The sequence below is a fragment of the Equus caballus genome, chromosome 7, assembly GCF_041296265.1.
Source record: "Equus caballus isolate H_3958 breed thoroughbred chromosome 7, TB-T2T, whole genome shotgun sequence".
In the NCBI taxonomy this organism is placed as follows: domain Eukaryota; kingdom Metazoa; phylum Chordata; class Mammalia; order Perissodactyla; family Equidae; genus Equus; species Equus caballus.
The window spans coordinates 42,382,042-42,401,321 of NC_091690.1; the positions used below are offsets into that span (position 1 = coordinate 42,382,042).

The following is a 19,280-nucleotide window of genomic DNA, read 5'->3' on the forward strand; positions in this document are numbered from 1 at the left end:
CTTACGACTAGCATAGACAACTAGGTACTAGGGCTTTTAGGAGAAAAAACAAAAAAGGGGAAGATTGGCAACAGATGTTAGCTCAGGGCCAGTCTTCCTCACCAAAAAAAAAAGTCTTAAGAAGTGACTTAGTAACTGTCTTTATTAAACATTAAAATTATACAAAGATTTTTTTTATTTTTTTCTTTTCTAAGATTTAAAAAGAGTCAGTAGGTTTAAATAAAGTGTGAAGAATTTAGAATCCATAACAGGATGTATGCATTGAAAATAGAGACTGTATTTTATACTTTTAAACATATCCTTGTGTCTTGTGCTGTATGCAATGAAGAGTAGCAATCAGAAGCATGCAATTTAGAGTCAGAGAAATCAGAGCTTTGCCATTTACTGTCCACGTTAACTTCAATAAGTCATCTCTGCCAACCTCAGTTTCTCATCTGTGCACTAATCTAGTAGCACTTAATACGATCTTGTGTGGCTTTAACAGGATCCTGTATGTAAAGCATCGAGAAGAGTTTCTGGCATATAATAAGTACGCAATAAATGACAACTAAGCTTCAGCAAATATTTGTTAATTTTGGTAATAATTTTCTTAATGCAAAAGTTATTAAGCAATAAAATCTTTTTTCACCACATATTACAGAAACTGATCTTTTTCTTGTATTTGAATAAAAAAAGAACTCAGATCTCCCTGGAGTGATTTAATTGAAGTCCTGCCTGAAGGCAGGAGCATGAGCTCAGTGGCATCTTCTGTTCTCTCCTCGGTCGCACCCAGCCATCCTTGGGAAACCAGGCTGCTGCCTGAAGTCTGCCTTATCCTTTTCAGAAGGGGAATCAGACAGCTCAGCCGCGTTTGGTAGCTGCCTCAGAAAGGAGGCTCTTGCCAGACTCCACCGTCTTTTTCTGTCTGACCTATTATGGTCCCCAAATATAGGCTGGTGTTCTTTCGTCTTCTGTATCCAATGGGAAGGTAAAAATAAACATATTATGACCTATGAAAATGGAAGGAAATTGAAACAAAAAGTAAGTAAAGCAAGGAGGCAATGGACAGAGATCACAATTCTCATGAAGTCCCACACTGTCTGACAGAACCTATCATTTGCTGAGTTGGCAGGAGATTCAACCAAAATTCTGAGCCCCAACTTTCTTGAAACTCAGAGAGCTTCCAGATAAGCAACTACAGAACTATTTGCAAGCCTGCTGCTCAGCATATGCAAGTGTCCGCAGCCCATCCTGCTGCTTTTTCAAGGGTTCCTCAAATCTTGATTTTCAATCATATCATTATCATCACCATGAAATTTCATCCTGTCCGTCAAGATTCCCCATTAGGTCCTTGCCCTCAGCAACACCCTTTATCTTCCTCAGAGACTGACACCCTTGAAAGAAGTTAACAACTTTACTCTCTGAGAAAATAAGTCAGTGCCTGAGATGACTTAGCTGTTCTGGAAGAGTTGGAAGAGGACAAAGGGAGACTAAGGGAAAGGGAGAGTTTTCCATAGCAGTCAAATACAATAGAACGCTGGAGAAACACTGATTGAATGAAACATTGAGGAAGACCGCCGACAGTTAGTGAGGAGCTGGAGAGGGAAGAGAAATGCAGCAGAATGAACCACCCACAGACCACTCAGCAAGGAGAAGCCACACTGCCTGAATATGAGCAACTGATGCTGGTTGGAGAGCTAGGTAATTTGCCACAAATACCACATGAACTTGAAGGACAGAGATCAGACAGGTGATTCAAGGAATATTAGTTTTGAGTTCCTAAAATTATTTGCTAAACCCCATGATGAGCTATAATCATGTTATTTTATACTAATATGACTGTTTAACAAGCTATTTTATTTCCTGCAATATATCTCTCCATTTTTGGTAGTCTTCTCCTTAGTCATTAGGAATCAGCTTCAATTCCAACTTCCCTCTGAAGCCCCTCAGAGAATTTTAAAGACAACTATAAACTGCCCACCTTCGTAATTTTTGTATATACTTCTTTACTTCTGTCTCTTTCACTTCGCATTGCTTGTCTCATGCCCACCACACTTCCAGCAAACTATGACTTCCTTGGCAATAGATATAGGTCTTACCTATGGTCATATTCATGTCATATACTATAAAGTCTGTCTTGATAAATGTTTATTGAAAGCAAAAATAAATAGATTGACAGGATACATTAAAGTAGTCTTTAATCCAAGTTATTTAAGCTGTTTACTTGAAAAAGCCTGGAAAAGAGTGCACCCCACTTTCCTCATTCAGAGTCAAATGGCTTTCTAGCTCTCCCGATGGAAGCCACCCTCTCCTTTGATATTCCTTTCTTGGCTACTTACTGTCTTGTGTTCAATAACAAGACTAGGGAATCTAACCTGTGGAGTCAATCCAAATCACATGCTCACTGGGGACTGGAAGGGCTAAACACCACCAATGTTGTGGTTCCATAGCCCTTTAGCGCGAATGAAAATGTCTTCATGTAGCACCTGCAATCCTATAAATGGATTTAACCTCAGTACCCAGGGAAACCTGTTTTCAAGGGAAGGTCCACCAGCAAGAGAATCAGTGGAGATGTTTATAAACAACAGTCCTTGTTCCTCCCGCTCTAGACCTGATTACTCAAGATCTCTAAGGTAAAGCCTAGGACTCTACTTTTTAACCAGTTCCTCAAGAAATTCTAAGGAATACTAAGTTTGAGGATCTTTGCCCTAAGGAAATGAGACCAAGAAAAAAGAAAGGAGGAAGGAGAGAAAAAGGAGGGGGGGGGAGAGAAAGTTCAGTGAAAGGAGAAAAAGAAGTGCTTGCTACATGTCAGGTACTGTACAAGAAAATGCAAAATGTTTAAGATACATAAAAAACAGATGTTGAGACTTCAAAAGTAAAAGTCTAAAATAACATATTAACCAATATATTAATTGGGCAAATTCTAACAAAAATAACATTTTGGTAGTTATAATAGTACAAAAATAAGACTTTATGACAAAAAGCATCAAGGTTATAAACTTCTTAAGGGAAGAAATTGCTGATTCTCACAAGAGTAACTGACATATAACAGATGCTGAATGGATATAGAAGGAATAGAGGGAGAAAAGAAGGAGGGGGCCAGCCAAAGCGGCATAGTGGTTAAGTTCACATACTTCACCTCGGCAGCCCGGGGTTCACAGGTTCAGATCCGGGGCGTTGACATATATACCGCTCATCAAGTCATGCTGTGGCGGCATCCTACATACAAAACAGAGGAAGATTGGCACAGATGTTATCTCAGGGACAATCTTCCTCACCAAAAAAAAAAGAAAAGAAGGAGGGAGCAAGATGGCCAAGCCTGGATGCAATCAGACTTAAGGTTTTGGCTCCAAAGTCCATCTTCTTTCAGCTACCAAACTAAAAGTCCCTTTAAATCTAAAGTCCTATGATAATCAGTAATAGGAGAGACACAGAGCACGAACTCAGAAGACTTAGGTATAAGTTCTACCTACAAGCCATAGCACCTTAGGTAAGTCACGCAAAATCCCTGGGTCCCAGTTTTCCCACGAGTTGGCTTAAACTGTGAAAGAACCATATGGATGTAATATAGCACTATTTTCACTATTAGTACCCTTTCTGTGTTCCATAAGGTTAGTAAATTGTGCAAAAGCTTTAAACATTACGTATGATCAAAAGCACTGTACAGATGCAACATATTGTAAAGATATTATAACTAATATTTATTGAATGATAATTGTGTGTCAGAAATTATACAAAGTGTTTTAAATGTACATATTTGTCATTATAGCAATCCTACAAGGGACATTCCATCACAGTCTCCATTTTATAATCAAGGAAGCTGTAACGCAGAAAAGTTAAGTAACTCTCCCAAGCTCACACAGCTAATAAGTGACAGAACTGGAGTCTGAATCCAGGCAATTTGATTCTGGAGACTACACTCTTAGTTGCGACACCATTAAGAAATGGTGGTCACAATCAGAAATTATTCCTCGTGTATGAATCAGGAAACTATTTCTAGTGACTACTTGCAACTGTGGTATTTTCTCTTGATCTACTTGTAGTAACTTCCTTCTCAAGGCGGTCATCCCGCTGCTCGGCCATTTCCTGGTATCTGGTTTTTGCTGTGACTCTTTACCCAAGACTTGCTGTCACCATGCAGAGGCGGCACTGTGTGACGCGGGGTAGTCGGTTCCCTCACCCTCGTGCGCCCTTCGGGCTACTGGCTCATTTCTATGCTTTGTTCCACAGCCTAGCTTTCTGGAAGAGTTGTCTCCATATCCTCTCCTCCTGAAGATTACTTGTGGTCTCTGTAGTTTTTAAATTCAGTGAATAGTTTTCATTTGTCTTTCATGACCTTTGTGCAGCATTTGATAATATTGGCAGCTCTATCTCTAGAATTCTACGCTCTCCTCACTCCTAGGACCTTATTCCCACCTTTGTTCTCCAGTGGCTGGGTTTCAGTGTTCTTCACGAGCCCCTTTTCCTCTGCCCATCTATTTAACAGCCATGCTCTCCAGGATCTCCCCACTAAACACACTCTCCCTGGAATATCTCCCCTGCTCTCATCGTTTCGACTGCTCGTGTTTTCCAAGTCTATCTCTAGAAGAGCTCTCTGCTGAGCTCTAGATCAGTCTAACCAACTGCTTCCTGAACATCTCTACTTGGCTGGTGCCCAGGTCCCTCAGATTCGACAGATCCAAGGAAGAATCCATGCTCTTCATTCCCCAAACTCTTCCTCCTCCTGAGTTCTCCATACCAGTGACCTGGAAACCGTTCTTTCTCTCCTCATAGTCTCCTGCATACAACCCATCTTCTAGTCTCATTACTCAGCTTTCTTCTTACCTCTGGAATTGCCCTCCTCTTTCCTACTTGCTTAGTCACTGTCTTATCAAACCTAAATGGTCTTGCCTTTTCCAGATGCATTCTCCATGATTTTTCTAAAATGTAAATAAATTAAGGTCTTCTACTGCTTAAAATCATTCCATAGTATTCCATTCCTTTTGGATAATTTTCAACCTCCTACCTTGGCATGGCATTCTAAGCTAGGAAGTTCAGAACTTGGTCCTAACTTTCTGTCCCCGACCTAACCTCTCAACACTCCCATCTGTCACACAGACTGTAATCAAATAAAACTACCTGCAATGCACCATTCTCTCTTATGAACCTTTAAAAAATGCTCTCTCAACTTCAATTGCACTGACCACTCACTTCACTTAGCATTCACTCTCACTTAGCATTTTGCTAATTTCTGTTCCTTATTTTAAATCTTAACCCAAACCTTACCCCTTCCAGGCAGCTTTCTCTAACTCCCTTCTCCACCCCCAGAGGAGATTAGAAGTCCCTTCTCTTTACTTCATATGATACAATTTCTTCTCTGTATAATAGTCTGTAGGATGGCCTTTCTCCCTCCCTAGATTATGAGGTCTGTGAGAGATCAATGTGGAAGTTATTTTTCACATATATTCTTAGCAATTAGCACAGTGCCTGGCACATGGGAGGCATTCAATATGGATTTACTGAATGAATGAATGAAGAAATGACATAAGAAAGAGAAGCATTTGGATACAGCCTCCAAAGCGGGAGACCCTGTGCCTGGCACCCCGGCTTCTGCATCGTCTGCAGTTGCTAGTCGAGCACAGTGAAGAGCTACTTACTTTCCCCTCAAAGTATGAACTCTCTCCAAAGTCCTGTTTGTGCAAAGGCTGCAATGAAAGAAGCACCTTTTTAAAGAGAAAGGTCTCTGGCAATCAGCAAGCATGGGACGAATCCGAGACCCACCAGCTTTCCTGGGGCTGTGTGTCTGCAGTTAGATGTATGGAAAAGCTTGTGCAGAATGAGATGCCTTCTTCTCAGAAAAGGAAACATGTTATTTAAATAGCAATGCCTCTTACCATCAAGGCTTCAATCTAGAAAATCAGAGTTTGGATTTTCTCAAAAAATAATCCCGGGGGGCTGTGTCAAGAGTCAGGGCAGGAGGCCTTTGGATTTCCATTCACTTTTAAAAGAAAGCCCCTTTTTTTTCAGATAGAAGAGAAGGCAAAGATCCAGATTTGTAGGCAAGCTATTTTAGTGTCTAATACAGCTCTTACTGACAGGACAGAGGGGCAAAAAACATGTAAGTTAAACAGCACAGGTTGCTTTTGGGATTGCCATGCCCGTGTCCATGGATGAAGCTGCGTGTGTGAAAATACACACATCTCAACTTTTCCCCCTTTGGTTGTCTTTCTTAGGTCTTGGGCATCCTGACATCCTGACATCCCCTACCTCCTGCAACCTCCAGGTAGACTATTCCCCTTACCACCGCGGGCCTCCACCTTTCTCTGAAAGGTCAGGAGTTAGATCAGGCAATGTTCAAGAACTGCTCTGATTACAATTCTCTGTGATCCTTCTAAAACTTGGTTATTTTAATATTCTATCTTCATGCTAAAGAGTACAGAGGGAAAAAACATAGGCTAGTCATTGTGGTAAAATTAATATAAATCTTTGGGATGAGAGGCATTGGATTCGAGTCCTGTCTTTACCATTTATTTGCCACGTCATCTAAGGAGAATTACTTAACTTCCGTGAGTCCCTAGACTTAAAGTAAAATTAAACTTACCTCCCTTAAAAGGGTTCTTGTGAAGATACGGCTCAAGAGCAATGTCTTATTCATCTCTATATCTATAGTGCCTGAGTGACTGAAGGAGTGAATAAAAGAGGCCTTTGGAATCAAACACATCTTTATTTCAGCAGAGACAAATAACAACTGACAGATCACGACAGAAACGTGCCTAAACGGCAACCACACCTCCCTCGAGTGCTGCCTAGAAGCCGTCTCCGTTTTGGGCAAGTCTCTGTAGAGGGAGGTCCAGCACTGGCTTCCCTGTGACTTTGCATCTGGGGCTCTCAATGGGCCTCTCCTCTGGAGGCGAGCCCCCTGGGCCAACGCTTGGACCTGCAGGCCTTCTGGAGCAGCAGGAGAGCAGGGAGGGGGAATTTGCAGAAGACAGGGAACACCTGTAAGAGGTGAATGTGGGGAGCCAGGACAGGGAGGGGCGCATTCATCACCTTGCCAGACAAGCAGAGCCCCTCATTTGCTCTCATCTGCTGCCCTCCAAGAGACAGCAGTCTGTCAGGCACCTGCTTCATCGGCAGTTGAGGGTCATTAATTTGAATTAATAGCGCTGCACTTCTCTGGGCTTTGTTTTGCTTTGTTTCCCTCCTGTGGACGCCACAGTCTCCTTTCTTTGTCACCTGCTTCCATGAGTGGAGAGACACCATGAACAAACGTCCAATTAGCCAGGAAAAGAAAGTCTGCGTGGATTCCCAGCCAGAAGTCACCTTCCTCTAAACCCAAAGACCACACATCACACGATCTGGCTGTTTCCACAGAATTCACCACGCTGGGAGCACCCTTGCCATCCCCTGACCTCCTAATCCTACGGTAATGGTCCCTTCTTCCTAGGGATGTTAGTATCTCCCACTCACTCCAGCCGGCGTACCTCCCTGCTCAAGCTACTACAGAAATAATACCCATTGTACAGGGATGCAGTGAGGATCAAAGATACTGTATGCAAAGGCCTGGCTTAGTGTCTGACCCATGATATACATGCGATAAATGTGACCACATTCTTCAGGAATAGGCCTGGCAAGTCTCCTTCCTCTTGCTCTATGGAAGCTCATGTAGGTTAAGGGGCATAAAGGCAGCCAAGAACAACAGAAGACATGGCGTCCCAAGTTCTTCAGTGAGAGAAACACTTTAGCAGTCCTGCTGAGCCAGGCACAGACCTTGAAGGCTGAGGAAGTCTCTGAGCTTGATCAGTAGAATCACCAGTGTGCCTGGTCAGTTCTATCTCTCCAGGGCTGGCCATGGCGCCTGTACCTGCTTTTCCGGCCTGGCATTTATCAACAAGGCATCCTTTTTACCAGCTGATACAGAGAGACAGGCTCAGAGAGCTGCTCTACCACAAGCTGCTCTCGGGCACTGCAGCTCCCACAAGAGAACTCAGATAGCGAGCCTGACTGTACTCAAACACTGAGCCACCATTGGGAAATATGGGTTTTCACGTATCACTGGGGCTTGCAAGAGATTATCTTGTCAGCTTCAATAACTAATGAAGACAGTTTTAGACAACTCATTTCCTGCTCTAGAGAGCACTCATCTGCCTGGCTTGCTGTGGTTGAACTTCAAGAAGACACTGAGGGTGTTGCCGGACAGGTCTGAGTAAGAATTGACAGGCTGAGGGACAGCCTACCAGGGAGATAGCTAAAGAAAGGCTGGGCTCCTAGGGGGTCCCTTATCAGGACTCTTGGCTCCAAGAACTTCAGCCTTCTAAAAAGACAAGCACTTTTTCTCACCTCAGTGAAGCACAAAAAGATCTCAGGCATCTGCAGTAGAAAGAGGCCACCATAGGGATCTTGGAACATCAATAATTCAAATATGTCCTTATACAACCATCTTTCAATGCCAGTGCATCTGCTGCAACATATGAAAGGCGTTGCCAACTTGTGAAAGCCCATTAGGATTTACTGACAAAGCTGAGTGCCTCCAGATTCCCTTCCTCATCTACCGTCGCTCCTCTCCTCCCCTCCCTGTCAACCACACCAAACCTCAAAAAGACCAAGAATGGTGGCTGTAGAGCCAACTGGAAGGAAATGACTTGTAGCAGGTGGTACCACCTGTCCTCATCTAGTTCCAGCCAAAACAATCCACTCTCTATCATTCCAAACTGCAGAGAATGTGTAACCAGTTCAGCATGAACTCGGCCTCATCCTGGCAAGTGGAGAGGAAGAGGGAAGGCTTTGGTTCCTGCCACGAGCCATTTGGGAGGGATAGTAGTCAGCAGCATGGTTTACCCATCTCCCATTTTTGCCCCTGGGATCTAGTGGTGAGTGATCCTCCTAGCAACTTACTTAGTCTCCAAATGCCAGCTGAATGCCTGTGTGCCCGCACTGCCCACTGTACTGGTATTTGGCTGCAAGACCTGCCACCTGCCTAGCTGCCTCTCATATCAAAGGCTGTACGAGCAACACACTTGAAATATGTACCTTTGTGCTAGACTGCCCAATCCACTTTCTTCCTCAAAAATCATTACTTTCTGTCTTCATTACGTTCCTAAAGTTCTAACCCTGTTAAAATTTCTGAAGCAAGATCTTCCACCCTCCCCACTCCCAAATTAATTTCCTTCTCTACATCATTTGTTCAATAGCTCACTGAATCACAGTGCTTTCTGTGTAATGAGACCGTAATATTTCAGACTTTCCGGGACACCAATCAGACCACTTATCAGCACTAATTTGCCTCCTGCTCCAGATTCTATTTCTCGCTACTCCCTGTGGAACCCTCTGCACTTCAACTAAGTAAGTTAAATGCTTTCTTTCTGTGGAAGAAGAAAACTTGAAGCAGTCATGCAAGCTAAATAACTAGAGTCATTGTAACCGCATTAGGATAACCCTAAAACGGCTGAGGTCTAAATGGTAGGTGAATTGGTTCTATTATTATTTTAAAAATCTGTAAGTTCAAACACCATGCTCTTATTCCAGATCCCAAGTGTGTACTGGCTCCCCTGGGTCCATTCATGAGACACATTGAGCTGCGTCCTCTAGAAAGTCTGGGCTCACCTCCCCATTCTCCAGAGAAGATCAATAACAGCATCAACTTGCTTCCATAAGCACATGCCAATCACATCCTTGAAGTTTCATCTTGGGGTCTGCAATGTAGGCGTGTGCCTTTTAAAACTGTTAAGCTACTAAGAAGTCTTAACAGTGTCGTCTGTCACTCAAGTGACAAGAAAGAGTGTCATGAGCTATATTTGGCATAGACTTGGCCCTTATTAGAGTGTTATGCTCAGTTTGGGAATTCTAATTTCCAAAAGGTACAGAGAAATTGGAGATGGTCCAAGACAGAAGAGTGAAAATGATTAAATGGGTGGAGAGTGGAAACTCAGGAAAAAGGTTAAATGAATGTGGATGATTTATCAAAGGCAAAAAAAAAGCAGGATAGACCAAATCTCTTGAAGTAAAGGAGACATTATGTTGAGGCAGCCGAAGCCCATTGCTCCTTGATATAAGGATACATTTTTATGTTTTGATATTATGCTTATCAGTCTCTAGACTACATTTGTTAACTTTTGAAAGCATTGCAACCAGATAATGAGATTATCAAAATAATTTTTCTTGTACCTCAAGAAAAAAATTATCTCCATCTATATCAACTTATTTAATCCTCAAATCATTCCAAGATATATAGGAATTGAGGCCCTCAAGACAATCGCTCCAGATCACCTAGCCATTAGTTTGGATCCAGAATTTAGGATGGTGTTTCCTGAGGTCATTGGCCTCCACCACTGCTGCTTCAGCCAGATCCCCTATTCCCAAATTCGTAGGTTGGTTGTATCTGGAAGAAGAGCACTAGACTACGACCTGGGCATAGGATGATTATAACTCTTTCATTTAGGTTACTGTGAAAAATCAGGTAGGAATTTCTCCCTAAACTATGAATTACAATTGCCTCCAGATTGTTATTTTTCTTAAACTCCAGAAAAACAATAGACCAAAGTTTGTCAACTCCTAAGATTTTTATTTGGGTGATTGGGTAAATGGTGAGGCCATGAAAGGAGCCCAAGAATATCTATAGAGGAGACGGCTTACGGACAAAGGAGATGAGAGAGGTTTTGATATATTGAGTCTGAGGGAACTGTGGAATATCCAGGTGGAGCGGTCCACTGGGAAGCTGATTAGAGTAGTCAGAAATTTGGGTAAATGTCTGCACTCAAAAATTAAATTTGAGTATTACTGCATATATGTCTAATTTGACCCCTAAGAGCCAAGGTGGCTTCTCAGGGCATGGGGTAGAATGAGAAAGCAGGCAGCAGGAGTACGACTTTGTGGAACGTCTCTTGAAGAAGGCAGAAGAGGAAATGTCAGAGTAGAGAAGCAAAACTTATGACAGAAGGTACAATTCCCCAAAGAGCTATAAAAGTAATGAATAGTTATGTGTCAACTAAATGGCATTGAATATTGGGGCATTGAATACCCCAAAAATATTTGGAGTAAATGAAGTAGAAGACTTTAATAAAACTCTCATAAATGGACAAATCAAATACACAAAAATAAGCAATGACAGAAACTATAATTAACAAAACTGATTTAACATAATCTGCATATATATATACATATAAAGAAGAGAAAATATAGCTTTTTCAAATTCCCATGAAAAATGGATAAAAACATGATCCAGATTTGACTACAAAGAAAATCTCAATATATTTCAAAATATACAGGCCATTTTCTGAACTTAATGTAATAAAACTAGCTATCAACAACAGAGGACAAAGAAATAAGTAAACAAAGGCCTAGGCTTTTGAAATTGAAAAACACTTTCCTAAAGAATTCTTGGGTACAAAAAAACTTAGAAATAATATTAGAGACTAGTTATAAAAAGGCAATACTGATAACACTACACCCAAAGCAATTTTTAAAGAATCAGAAAAATCTGGTGTCATGGAAGCCAAGAGAATAGAGGACTTCAACAAAGGAATGAGCAACAGTAGCAACAGCTACAAAGAGATCCCCTAGAAGGTAAGCACTGAAAAACGTCCATTGGATTCGGCAATAAGAAGATGGTTGACTTTGCTAGAATAATTTCAATAGACCAGAATATCTTCGCTATTTCAATAGAATAATTAAAATGCTATTGGTGAATAAATAACTAAAAGCTGAGGAAATAGAGATATGAAGTTTAGAATACTCTTTTGAAATGTTTAGATAAGAATGAGAGAAAAAATATAAAAGTAACAAGAGTAAGATTCAGGATCGGCAGAGACTTGCTTTATTTGTTTATCGTTTTTGAATTGGAGAGACTCAGATATATAGAGAGTAAGAATCTGGGGCCATCAAAAAGAAAAAAAAAACTTAGAGAGACAGTAAGTGGGAATGTAGGATGTGAAGCCCGACCTAGAGAAACATGGAAGGGAATAGGGTGAGGGTCACGGGTAGAGCTGACCTTGAAGAACAAAAGACACACTTCCCCCTCCCAGATTGAAAAAATAAGTGAGGATGGATGTGGGTGTATGTAATTCAGGCTGATAAGCAGAATGTTGCTTTATCAGTGAAGGAAGACACAAGCTCATCTTCTGAAACTAAATGGAGTTGAGGTTGATCAGGCAATAAGAGCTAAGCCCATAAAAATAACTGCTAAAATCATTAAAAACTAATTTATAAATATTAGCTAATTTAATCCTATGAAGAATTTTATGAGGAAAGAATAGCATTTATTATTAATTATTGCCATTTTTAAAAGTGAGGAGTCTCAGGCACAAAGAAGTTAATCATCCAGGTCAGACAGCTAGCAAGTGAAGGCAGCATTCACATCCACAAAGCCGTGTCCTTAAGCGCTATGGTACACTACATACAGGTATTAAATTAAGCCCAGACTTTTGGGGGGATGGAGGCTTTAGGCTTGGGCACAAAATATATGGGTTTATAAAAGCAAGCATGGCTGAAGAAATCAAGTTGAAGTGCATCGCCAACTACGTCATCGGAGTTGTGTTGTTTCTATTCACCGCAGCCTATTGATCTCTGCTGGAGAAGTCACCGAAACCTGGCCCAACACGCCGTCCCTCCATCAGGAGTAATTTATAAGCCTGTTGAGAGATGCTGTGAGACTGATGAACCCAGCCGGCTGGTGGAGCAGGTCTCGTGATTGATTCTCTCGCCGTTCTCCTGCTCAGCCATTTCACCCTGATCAGGGCACACTGCCTCATTCCCCACATTCATCCATCACCCAGTAAACATCATCAACTCTGTAGACCACAGGCACCATCTTTCGTATTTTGTTTTCTTTTTATGTGAGATCCTTAAAACTTGCTGTGGCTTATCTCCACCACTCCCTGCCATGCCAACTCACCACAGACATACCTGTGAGAGAACAGTTGACAAAAGACACAGGTGAAACTGGATATCTAATATGAAGGGAAGCAAGGATTCAGAATCCAATCCCAGATGAGCCTTTCTAATTGGGACATGGGTGGCGAAGGAATCATGCATCTGCTAACATCTGCAGCACAGGCAGGCAAACAATTTTAAACTTCTTCGGAGTATCCCTTTAAAAAATGCTCTATGTATGCCCAAAAATACAGTGGCATATCTTTTTGTTTTTCCTGGAACAGGCTTTATATGTCACTTATAAACAGCTACAAAATATGCTGTCAGAAAGCCAGTGGAGGTTTTGTGGGGAGAGAACCATGCATATTGTCACAGAATTGTACAGAAAACTTACAAAAAAGTGAAAAAGGGAGAGTGTAAAGAAAGAAAGCATGATGTTTCATCCATAAATAATAGTCATATTGGTGTTTCAGTGTTCCCAACTCTTAGAGCCAGAAGTTAATCTTATCTCATGTGATACTTCACAAACAAAATGATGTCTGGACCAGAAAGGAATTGGATGGAAATCTTACCTGTTCATCTTCTTAGTGCACCGACCGGATCCTTCACTCCCACATCCACCAAGATAGAAGAGCTCCCTCCCCAGAATGGTGCCCACTGAGTCTCCCCCAGGAATTTCCCCCAGCAAAAGGAGCTGCCTTGCTGAGTGATTGATTTGGCAGTGCAAAGGCCTGGCCCCTTGGCTTCAATCAGAGACAACTCTGAAGGGCCATTCCAGCTTCTAGAATGTCCTGTGGGATAAGCTGAGGCTATTATTGTGACTATAGTGCAATTCAATTTCTCCCACGGCCTAGCCCTGCTTCTCTCACTCCCTTATAGGTGCTGTGGCCAAGAGCACACCCTAGTCAATCACCAGCTGTCAAATCCCTATTTCCCCAGGAACTTGACTCATGACACTTAGGAAATGAAATCTACAGAGTTGAAAGTCCACTACATTATTAAATGTATCAGGGCTAATTACAATAATAGAAATAACTGACTGTTTTCTAAATCTAAGAAAAAGTGAAAACTGCTTAAAGTGAAACAAAAACGGTTTCGATAGAGAACAATAAATTCTCAAATACGACCCATAGCAAGCATTGGCAAAGAGTTTGTAAAATCATCTTCCCTCAGTATTCGCCATCTGAGATTGTCTAAAAGGAAGACCACTCTCTTCCTCCCTATTTTTACCAGGTCTTACTAATGAATCTGGTATCCACCTATGTCTGAACATGCCTATAGATAAAAACATATAAAAAATAGAAAATAGAGGAAGAAGAGGAGATTTTAGGGAGGAAAATAGGAGAAAAGAAGAGGTAGGTGGGTAATAAGAGATAAAGTTTGTTGCAGAGAAGGGATAAAAGACATCCATCTGATGCGATGGTCGCCACGAAAACATGCCACCCGCTCTCGCCCTTGGCTAGGAAGCCAAGTTGCCTCTGCAACTTGGAGGTGCATTTGCTTGGAAGAGCATGGCCACCCAGTATCACAAATTACCTACCTTTGGAACAAGTTATAGCTCTCTCAGTCTTTTGGAACCATTTGGTTTTCTCCATACGTTCACTATTAAAAGTAATTCAGAGTGAACAGGTGTTATGCTTGGTCCTAGTAAGAGCCACTTAGCACTCCTGCATGGGTATTATCTCACTCATTTATGTACAATGGCTGCCTCCCCAGGCCTTTGGGTTTGTCACGCCTTTTTGATTGACCTTTGATAGCCCTTTCTAAATATTGGATTCCATATCTTTTCAAGCTGATGCCATATCCATTCAATTCTTCTGATCAGCTCAACAGTACAAGAAATAGAAGAAAGTGCTAGAAAGTATCTTGAACACTGTAAACTTCTCCAGAGAAGGTAGTGCCTTCGATAATAATCAAAAGGGTAAGAACGGAGGAGGAAGGATAAATCAGTTCATGCTCTGGAAAGAATACAAGGAAGCAGAAGGCAGTTTGAGATGGCCAAAATTACTGAAATTCTGGTTGGCATATGTGAATTTAAGGGCAAAGAAATAATTTCTATATCTCCTTAAAAAATCTCAATGACCGAGGATTCGCTTTTCCCGAGCAGATGTCGGGGAAGCAGCTGGGGCACTGCAGAATGATCTCGTCCTCCTTTCTTCCTGTTTCCAGCACCTCTCAGGAGCCAGTGTTGTTTGGACAAATGAGAAAACTTGCCATCCCCATTCAGTCCTCATGCAGGATTTCAGTTTCTTTGGCATGTTCCTTCCCAGCCTGGCCCTTCATTATACTTGACCAGAGTAGGTCCTGGAGGTAGGATTTGCGTTAAAAAATCATTTTCCCTTGGTTTTAACATAAACTGAACTGCCTCTGTTCCATGTTCTGCTGGCTGAAATTCCTGTCTTTTGTGTTGCTTAGTCTTCCCAGATTATCGATGCTATCAATGTGCGTAGATAGTACTCTCCACTACTAAAAATTAAGCTTAATGTGTCATTTAGAAGTGAATTCTGTCTTATTTCCCAAAAACACTCTCTTTCTCAGTTTAATTCCCAAAATACACCTGATAGTTGACCTACTGCCTGGAGATGGTGGATAAAATGGGATCTATGATGAGTGCACTGAAAATCACAAAATTTTGCCCATCATCCGCCTTCCTGAATTCTCAGTCTCAGACTCCTCCTCATTCTGGTCATAAAATGTCCAGCAATGAGTTCAGAATTGCTTACCAAAGATCGAAGATAAATAATGCAGAATTCGTCAAGCCAGTAGATCTCTCTAGTGGGCGAGTTCCTACTTGGAATCTCATTGTTTTGCCTCACATACGTCCTTGGTGCCTCAGTTTCTCCAAATATTAAATCAAGATAATATGAAAGGCAGGTCAATTAAATAATATGAGAATAGTCCATAAACACTTAGGATAAAATGTACTATTGTTGAAAAATGCAAAGTATTATCATTAATATAATTATTATTTCTGAGATTAACGTGCTCTTAATACATTACATTAAAATATTAATTCTCTGACGCACCCTAGCCTTTTCTTGGCATTTCTTAAAACTTTAGTTTTTATGTAAATGTTGCAGCCGCCTTCTATAGGGGAGAAAAGAGTATGTTCCTGGGAGGAGAGTGGAGACAAACTTAGAAAGGGAGGTGCAGCACAGCTAAGATGACTCATCACAGGGAGAAGAGAGAATTTAGAGAGCAAGATGAGGTGGGTGCACAGCGACATCACAGACTCTGGGTGTTAAGTTGGAGCAACTAAGAAGCCATCAAGGCCCTAGCTGTGCAGGAGAGGGGACAGGCAGAGAGTTGGGTGCCAGTGTGCACCAAGGGGACATTTATTCAAGGAAAATGGGGAAAACAAGTGAAATCACCTACTTCCTTCTGCATGTCTGACCTACCCAACTGGAATGTGACTTTGCCCCTCCTGACCAGGAGTTCTGCTCTGCAAACACTACAGACTTCAGTCCTAGGAGGACTGAGGTCCTTGTCACACAGGATGACCTTTCCCTTGGGAGTCCTTGCAGGTAGGAAGCCAGATAATAATAACTTATTGCCAAAATAAAACTGTCCAAGTTAGATGGCAGGCATCCAGAAATCTCTTCCAGATTGTACAGCTTCCTTGAGATATACAGCAGCCCAGCTTTCAAGATTATAACTAAATTTACTTGGCTGTTCCCCCATCTGCAAGTCGAGTTCAGGTCTGTCATCAGAGTCACACTCTTGATTACATTCTTCCATGCTTTGGTTCTGCTGATGTGTCTGCCAAATGGAACAGTTAATTCAATAAGCTCCACTTCATTATCAATATGTTTTTCGTCGGATCGTTCTGTTGGCCAGGGTTTTTCTCTTATTATGGCTGCATTCCTTTGTTATTAGAATCACTATTATTAGTGTTAGTCATACTACTAATCATGCTCTGTCTCGTGGCAGAAAGCATCGTAGTTGTCAACTTGCTGAAAAGCCGTCCTCTCACAACACTGCTGTGTCTCCACAAGTCAAATCCTGGCAGGAAACCACTGAAAGAACAGAGAAAGGTTAGTGTGTTACTCGTCACCTTTGGGACTTAATTTGTCAGGAAACAGCATTTACTGAGCAACCCTGGGGTGCAGAGCAGTGTGACAAGGGTGGAAACCATTTGGGGCTTGCTCTGGAGACCCTGACAGGCTCCAACCACCTCCCATGCACCTGCCCACAGGGAGGCAGGGCCGTTTAGCAGCTGAGAAGCTGATGGGGTGGAATGCCCCAAAGCTGAGCTGCCAACAGGTATCACTCCACAAAAAATTGAAAGGAAGAGCAAGGAAACATTTTAAGCCTTTCAGAAAAACAAGAGACTTGACTAAATCTCCAGAGGTCTGGAAGAAGTTTAGGGTGAAAAGAATTGTATCACAGAAGCTTTGTGAAGGATGACAGGCATCTTCCATTCCATATATCTGAGCCAAGCAAAACTTTCAGAAAGTTCAAGTATGATCACAACGTCCAGAACCACTGGGATGGGAGAGGATGGAGGACGGTGAGGTGGCAGCAACCAGGGAGAGTAGAAAGTCTTTTGCAGAAAAATCTAAATCTGTGTTTGGCGGCTGTGCTACCGCGAGCCGGGTGTGGGGGAGGAGGCACAGCTTAGTAGCCTAATTGCCACTTGAATAACTTCCCTTGTTGCCCGTCAGCCCTTATTCTGTGGGAACTTGTCAGTTCAACTCCTCAATGGGCAGGTTTGTTATCAGCAAGCGGTTTACAGCCCCTGGGCTGTGCATTAATTAAAATGGCTTTGTGCAGAGCCTTATTCATTAGCACGCTGCTTCTTTAATCACTGCCTCTTCAACCACCAGGACAATCTATAAATCTCCTCAAATATGAAATAATGAAGTGGAATGGTTCAATTTATTACGACGTAATAAGTCAGGATAATGTGGGGGTGGACAGGACGGCACTAAAGCAAATTCCTGCCCAGCGCCTTCCCTCCTCATTACGCGAGACACCAGGACACGCCAGAGCAGACGGAACCTAGCTGGGCTACCGTATGAGCTAAACTCCCCCTTGCCCTTTGCATTTCTCATCTGGACAGGCACAGACCAGGGAAGAGAATGGCTAGGGATCCAGACAGGAGCTCAGAGGGAGCTACAGTGCCCACGGGTCATTCCCCACAGAGATGGAAGACGGAGCTCACATCCACCATCTCATTCAGTCTTCCAGGACGTGTGAGGAGGCAGGGTAGGGACAACCCCATTCATCCCAGGAGAGCCTGAGGTTCCGCAGCACAAGTCACCCACTCAAGGGTACACAGTGAGCAAGGAAGAGATCCTGACCCGGCTCTTCTACACAGACGCCTCATCCCTAACTCCACATGAGAATCACCTGCCAGTCTTTGAAACACTAGCAACTTCCCTTCAGTCCCCACCCAGAGGAATCACAGCAGAGTCTCTGGGCTGAGGTCTGAGCATCAGCAAGCAGGAACAGCTCCTTGGTTAATTCTAATGTGCAGCCTTGTCCCTTGGGGTGCTGGTTAAAGACGGAACTCCAAGGCTCCTCCCCCAGACATTCTGATTGATTCATTTCGGGTATGGAACCCAAGAATCAGTATTTTTATCTAGTTGCTCAAAGGATTCTTATGATATGGCACATTTGAAAAACACTGAGCTGTCTCTAAACAAGCTAGCCCTTGCTATCCGTCCCTCCTCCTAAGTCAATGATTCTCACCCCTTTCCCCCACTGCAATACATGTGGCAGATGTCATTTGTGTGACTGACACACTTCCACCAGGGAAGCCAGAATTCTTTCCTAAGACTGTGCTAAATATAATGAACTGCATGATTCTGTAATTTCCTGCATGCTAACTAGAAACTCCTTCATTCTTTCATCACTGATTCTTAACAACCCCATGTGCCCCAAAGCACTGCCTTAAGCGGCACTGGTGACTTACACAGGTGGGTTTCCTGGGGCTGCCCATTCCTCCCTAATTCCTCCATTCTGGGATTCCCCGTGACCAGTAACTAGAAGCACAGCCTGCCTCTTAGATGAAATCAATGAGACACTTCAGACGAGAGCGCTGTGCCAAGTAGAATCAGCAAAATGCAAGCCCTGGGAGACAGATGTTTACGTATTCATTCTCTCCAGAAGCTCACCCACAACTTCCAGGAATGAAGCCCCTGGTTTTATAGTTCCATCCAGAAATAGCCCAAAGTCAGACACCGAAAGAGTGGTCAGCACAGATTTGAAAGGGAAACAGCTGAATCGCCAGAGTCGTCCAGATGTAGACATTTGCTACCCATGCTGCTGAGCAGTTACCCTCCTGAGCTTCCCAGACTCTCCAGCAGCTGACAGACCTTGCCTTCTGGCATGCTGGCTTTCCTAGACATCCTCTGAAAGAGAAGGGGCCGCTCTGCACCTCCCTAGCCAGGTGTGGTCCACCTGGCCTCTCCAACCTGTGCCCGGCCTTCCTCCTAGAAGGACAAGGG

At 42.7% G+C, this 19,280-nt stretch overlaps 1 long non-coding RNA gene across 12 annotated transcripts in view; it reads right to left on the minus strand.

The window, feature by feature from the left end:
• Positions 1–215: 215 nt before the first annotated feature.
• The window catches only part of LOC138925004 (uncharacterized), a 100,437-nt gene continuing 81,372 nt past the window's right edge, over positions 216–19,280 (minus strand). For 5 of the 12 annotated variants that reach the window (XR_011440578.1, XR_011440575.1, XR_011440580.1 and 2 more), the window contains 2 exons: positions 14,369–16,844; positions 6,666–12,861 (listed from right to left, as the gene is read on the minus strand). This is a non-coding gene — a long non-coding RNA (uncharacterized lncRNA). Of the gene's footprint in view, positions 990–3,116; positions 3,202–6,664; positions 12,862–14,368; positions 16,845–19,280 lie in introns of those variants that run through there. The other 7 variants (XR_011440582.1, XR_011440585.1, XR_011440584.1 and 4 more) reach the window with 4 other exon arrangements.